The sequence below is a fragment of the Acartia tonsa genome, chromosome 11 (genome assembly GCF_053477335.1).
Source record: "Acartia tonsa isolate MP-2025a chromosome 11, ASM5347733v1, whole genome shotgun sequence".
In the NCBI taxonomy this organism is placed as follows: domain Eukaryota; kingdom Metazoa; phylum Arthropoda; class Copepoda; order Calanoida; family Acartiidae; genus Acartia; species Acartia tonsa.
The window spans coordinates 2,855,099-2,862,390 of NC_137270.1; positions in this window are offsets into that span (position 1 = coordinate 2,855,099).

A 7,292-nucleotide genomic window follows, 5' to 3' on the forward strand; every position below is an offset into this window, starting at 1 on the left:
AATTATACAAAAAAACGTATTTTATAAAAAAATCCTTAAAATTTTATGTATATTTCAAAACTCCCTCTGACATTAAAATTATTTCCAACTTATATATCTTAATGGTTACTTTAAAATTTTTTCGGGAAAGAGGGATTGCCATATTGGATCATATTTAGACTTTCAGCTGATTTTGTAAATGTTTTTTCTCGTATTTATTCCAATCCGGTGGATAAGAACCAGTTCTCATCCATATGAAAAAACTATGTCTAGCATCGTACTATATCCAGCTTTCTACGAATATAAAAATGTACAATGACTATTTTTGTGAGGTTTATTGGCTTCTAACTCGTGGCTGCCGATCCCTGCTAATTGGCTAAATTTTAACATTTTAGGAATTAGACGTTTTTTTCTGATGATTTTGTACAAATTAAGAGTTTCTCATTTCTAGTTTTAAAGAATTTTTAAGTACAAAAAATAGAAGAAAAATTTTAAACAACGATTTTTTTTTAAAAAGTTAATTTTTAAGATAAATGATAAAATTACTGTGATTATTGTATAGATTGTAAAATCATTATTCATTGCATCGTATCATTGACAGCTTTCCGCGGATATTAAAATTTAAATAATTACAAAATCAACTCCAGTTTTGGTAGCCTCGAAGGGCCGATAGCACGGGCTAACAAAATTGGAATTAACTGCCCGAGAGGCCTCTAAAAGCGTGGTCGCTATTTTAATTATATTTTTTTTTGCCTATAAGTAAGCCAAAAAATACTTCTTAAATCATGTTGATGAGCTTACTGGCGTACCTTAGTTATAGAGTAGCTGAACAACTTACAATCTCTTGAAAGCTTTCAATCTAAAATGTATTAAACATATAAAACGTATAAAATGGATTTATTTTTGTTGGGATCTTCCACCAGAGCTGGAACTTTAAATGTGTAGCCGTTGCCGTAGCCGTGGTCGTTACTGTAGCCGTGGCTGTAGTCGTAGCCGTCGCCACTACCAGTGCTGCCAATAAAACATGGATTTTTAAATGTTTGAAGTTTTTACGTATTATCATTATTATTATTTTCATACTTTTACTGAAATTTCAAAAAGTGGTTGTGATTTAAAGATCACCACGCTTAGCCAATTTGATTTAAAGATCGCTATTAGGTTAGTGGCTGTACCTCTGGCTACGGCTACGGCAACGGCTACACATTTAAAGATCCAGCTCAGATTATCTTTTACTCTAATAAGTGTAAGCTGGCTAAAATAACGAAACCCCCACTATCCAACCACTTTACTGGAGGAACGAACTAACCAATAAATAAGGTCCACAATTACAACCTAAATTGGCGACATTTCTACTCTGTCAAAGTATCCCACAGTGCCTTCGAAGGTGCTTTGACTTTAGTGTCAGAACCTAAATTGGCACATAGTGCATTTCATTACCCTAGGTTAGGTTACTTCATTTCACTTTTCAATAAAATCTAAAATGCAGCGGTTTTTGAGAAAATTAGATTTAAAAATTTCAAGTTCAATTTTCACCCATTAGGAGTTACCGCATAATCATGACAAGAAAAGCAAAGATTATTTATTTAAGATTTTGAACAACTTTGCTTTTATAAAGTCAGTCATAAAACCTCTCTATATATGATTTATTTAAGGCTGAATTTCCGTGACCTTAGCAAAGCAATTGATAAAAATGGCCATTAATTAACTCACTTTAGGAGTGGTTTTATGAAGAACTTTATAAAAGCAAAGTTGTTCAAAATTTTCTTGTCATGATTATGCGGTAACTCCTAGTGGGTGAAAATTGAACTTGAAATTTTCAAATCTAATTTTCTCAAAAACCGCTGCATTTTAGATTTTATTGAAAAGTGAAATGAAGTTACCTAACCTAGGGTAATGAAATGCACTATGTCCCAATTTAGGTTCTGACACTAAAGTCAAAGCACCTTCGAAGGCACTGTGATCCACGTATATTTTATAAGCAATTACATATTTGATTTTAAGAAAATCAGCTTCTCAATAATTATTTTTCTAATTTATTGACGGAATTCAAAAATTAATAATATTTAATTTGCTTTTAATAATACAAAAATAAATGTTATTTTATATTTACTTCATAAACAATAACTCCTTTGAAAAAATGAAATCACTGTTCGTTTTCTAATCATGCTATCTATAATACAAAGTAGAACGATGTCTGTCTGTCCGTCTGTCTGTCTGTCCCTTAATATCTCGGTAACCACTGAACCGATCGGATTCTACTCTTCAGGGTATCTACCTATTGGTCATGTGGTGGTTTTAAGCTATTTTCTTGGGGGGGGGGGGGGTGGGACACCCCCAACCCCCCCCCCCCAAAAAAAAACCAAAAAATCCCCCCCCCATTTTTTTTTTTTTTTGTGGAGGAGATTTCCATGGTCCTTTACGATTTTCGCCATAATTTTTTTTTATCACCTCTTGGGGCAAAGCCCCTAGAGGCTAGGGGCGAAGCCGCTAGTTGTAAATATTGTTTTACTTGTATATGTGATATATGTGAAAACTTTCAATATTGAATTTAAATTAAATTAAAATTTCTATGTACCTTAAAAGTTTTATATAAGTTTTAATTTTGTAAAATATGTATCTTAAAATTTTCCTACAAAGTTTTGTAATAATATTGTAAATTGATAAATTTAATTAGAATAAAATAAAATTAATATCACGTTTAATTAATTTCCTATTTCAATAAGGAAAATTTTATTAGTTGATGTAAGTGTCCCTAAAGATCTTTGGAATTTCCAATACAATGCCTCAAATTGTCTCAATTTACCAGTGATCTATAGGGATAAGACTATGGCCGATAAATTGATGTAAATCCCCAATGGCCAAATTACCTATTCTTTAGATAAAACAATCAAAATTTATTATACAGGGTGTCCCTCGTAAACTGTTTATATTAAAACACTTATTACCTACTCCCTTAATATTTGAGCTTTCTTAGTAAAATAAAAAGTATTTGGCAGCCTACTACTGACCATTTAATGATATAGTCTGAGCGTTCAGCCGTTTGGATTCTAATCCTTAAGTTCACAAAGCAAATACTTTCTTTTGGGTTAGTCTAAATTCAATAAAATGAACCTCTTATGTAATACCTCGTAGATTTTTTCCTGTTTATTTTGTGGATTTTTCATCATTACCCCGTAAAATGGTCAGTAGTAGGCTGCCAAATACTTTTTATTTTACCAAGATAGCTTAATGGAAAAATAAGCGTTTATAAAAAACAAATTAAGAGGGACACTCTGTAGTTGCCGACGAATAAGAAAATTTTATTTAAAAACTTTGGGGACTAGTGTAATAAACAGACCATTGTCTCCTCTCTCTCTCTGCAATTTATTCTTTACTGTGGATGCGCCCGCTTTTTCCGAGAAACTTTTAAAGGTTCGAGTATCAGCGTCATTTCTAAAGATGTTAAGAATTACTCCTACTGCAGCTATGTCAGGCGTATGACGTATGATACAGAAAGGGGAAATGCCATGCCTCCTAATAAGGAGGCGCTACTAATTACAATGCATAGTTAGTGCCTATAAATAAAGGCTGTTCAATTAAAGGGCCAGATGAAATAAGACTTTGCGGTGTGGACTAATATCAGTACTACTGATCCCAAATTATTATAAACATGATTTTTTTCCAGTGCACATAGGGGCAACAAGGGGCAACAATTCACCACCCCCAAATCAAGTTTTAAACATTCTATGAGTATTATCATACCCAATGTACATCAGATTTCAAAGGAATCGTAAAAATACGCATTTTAAGTAAGCATTCTAATGCATGGAAGTCAAGAAATGCAAAAATTTTCTTACAGAAAATGGCATACTTTTTGTGTTTCACCAACAATTTTAAAAGTATTATAAAATCTCTTAGAATCAACGTAATTAGACAAAATAACTTCTGATGAGTCATGCATTACATATATTTTGACAGTATAAAAGAAAAAAACACAAATTGAAGAAATTAGTCCTAAATGATTCTAGTTGAAGTCAAGATTTTAGTTTTTATTTGTTTGTTTTAAAATCAACATTTAAGTAGACATTATCAGGAAACATGTTTTCACCGGGTGCCACCGGCTAAAAAAACGATATTTGATTACCCAAAGACATATTTTAATCGCCAGTACTGGTTTCATTTACCCCCCCGCGCCCCCGTAGGGGTTTTCAGCCCGTTTTCTGAACGTGGGTGCACGAAAAGCTTATAAGAAAAGGCGTTTAAATGCGCTTTTAAAGTCAAAACTTAAGATATAATTCAAATAAATAAAAGACACAAAAACATAGACATATTGGGAAATATTTATTCTGACTTAGAATCAAAGTTAACAATAAATATTTTCAAGTTCTATTGCACTAAATGATTGGGAGGAGAGGGGGGGGGGGGGCTAAACCTAAATCTAAACCTCTTTATGTTTGATGTTTTAATGTAACTAAATAATCGTTTCTGTAGATTATTACAAATATCAGGGATCTAAAGGGATAAGACAAAGGTCAATAAATTTTTGTACATCCCCAATGATAATACACAAAATTACCCCTTGTGTAGATTAAAGTTAGTAGTTAAAACGTTTGAACACACAACTGTAAAGCTTTGGGGACTAGTGTTATAAACAGCCCAATGTCCCCTACCTCACTGCGGAAAGGTAAAGTTAATATGCAAATAACGTGAGGTTCTTATAATCATTCTAAATTGGAATTAGCAAGTAGTCTTCTGTTGTCTATTGGTAATGCTTTGTTTTTAAATTATGAAGTTACAGGGTATTCATGTTTAAAGTCAGCAGTTTTATTTAGAAAGGGAGTGGACTGTTAATTACACTAGTCCCCAAACTTCAAAGTTTTATAATAACGTTTTTATATTCGTTAGCATAAGAACTTCAGGAAATTTAATTGATTTTTTATTGGTTGGTTCATTAAGATGAGTGTCAAAACTTTTCAACCACTAATTGTCATCTACAGACAAATAATTTTGTAATATAATTTATTAACTATGTATCAATATTGGGGATGTACATATTAATCGGTTATTGTTTTGTTCCTTAGATCCCTAGGTGTTAATATATAATACAAAGTAGCTTGATGTCTGTTTGTCTGTCCGCCCATCTCTTAAGATCTCGCTAACCAATAAACTGATTGAATTCTACTCTTCAGGGAATATATCTACTGGTCCTGTGGTTGTTTAAAGATCTTTTTCAAAAATAAAAATCCCCATCAATTTTTTCATATTTCTATAATTAGGGTCGGTCCGTCCGTACGTCTGGTACAGTTAGCTCTTTTACTTAACTTAAACAGGCTAGAATTGTCCTATCGATCTCAAACTTTTCATGCTGATTTCTACAACAGTTAGGTACGACTTAGAAAGCACAGCAACTCTATAATCGTTACCAGAAAGTCCGTACATCCATTTGTAATAAGCTGATTTTTACTTTTTTGACAACAAATAATGGTTTTGAATGTTAAAAATATCCTATTCATCTGATTTTTTGAATACTGATTCCTATTTCAATAACGTCTATTGTTATAAGCGAAGCATCTCTATAATCAAGTCCTAAAAACGTCAGTATGTCCTTAAACAGTAACATGTATTTAATCAGTTTTAATTACAATTTTGTATAGACATGCATTAATATTCAGTTCTGACACTTCACAAGTGTTAATATTCGTTTGTCCTTCCATTTCAGAGCTTCGCTTCTTTCATGGATGTTGTCATCCTTGTTTAATTACCTCTTGGGGCAAATCCCCTAGAGGCTAGGGGCGAAGCCGCTAGTGTACATATAAACAGTAAACAAGAATCATAATATCATTATAAATATAGATATTAGTTAATAAAAATTTATGTTAATCATGCCCACATTTATAATGGATTTATTAAACATAAAAATAAAGTGAAACTTGTAGCTTACTAAAATAAGGATCCCCATCCACCCCCATTTACACCATCCCCTCCCCTCCTACTGAAATGAATTCCATGACCCCAAATTTGACACTTTGAACACTAAAATCGGACTACAATTAACCTAGTTACACTTTAAAGGGCCCAAAAAGCTAGTGATAGGGTAGCTGCGCTACTACAAAATTCTCATATTGCTCTGATAACCAAAACCCCTAATTAGACATTTTAAATACGAAATTCAAGATAGTTGATGGATAGATAGATGGATAGGTAGATGAATAGATATATGGATAGATAGATGGATAAGTAAATGGATAGACAGATGGATAGATGGATGGATAGAAAGAGGGATAGATTGATGGATGGATAAATTGATAGGTGATGGATAAAGAGATGAATAGTTGTTGGATAGATAGATGGATCGATATATAGATGGTTAGAGAGATGGATAGATAGATGGATAGATAGATGGATAGATAGATAGATGGATAGATAGATGGATAGATAGATGGATAGATAGATGGATAGATAGATGGATAGATAGTTGGATAGATAGATGGATAGATAGATGGATAGATAGATGGATAGATAGATGGATAGATAGATGGATAGATAGATGGATAGATAGATGGATAGATAGATGGATAGATAGATGGATAGATAGATGGATAGATAGATGGATAGATAGATGGATAGATAGATGGATAGATAGATGGATAGATAGATGGATAGATAGATGGATAGATAGATGGATAGATAGATGGATAGATAGATGGATAGATAGATGGATAGATAGATGGATAGATAGATGGATAGATAGATGGATAGATAGATGGATAGATAGATGGATAGATAGATGGATAGATAGATGGATAGATAGATGGATAGATAGATGGATAGATAGATGGATAGATAGATGGATAGATAGATGGATAGATAGATGGATAGATAGATGGATAGATAGATGGATAGATAGATGGATAGATAGATGGATAGATAGATGGATAAAAGATGGATAGATAGATGGATAGATAGATGGATAGATAGATGGATAGATAGATGGATAGATAGATGGATAGACAGATGAATAGATATATGGATAGATAGATGGATAGATAGATGGATAGATAGATGGATAGATAGATGGATAGATAGATGGATAGATAGATGGATAGATAGATGGATAGACAGATGGATAGATATATGGATAGATAGATGGATAGGGTAAGGGGGGGCTATTTTCGGGAGGGGTTAATCTGGTAATTTTCTATCTACCTTCATAAAATGACCTTTATCTCCATGTTCCTTTCAAATGACAGAAAAAAACATTAAAGCAAATTTGTTTGTTGTTAAATTACCTACAAAAAAGTATAAAATGAGATGAATTTTAAGGGTACTAAATA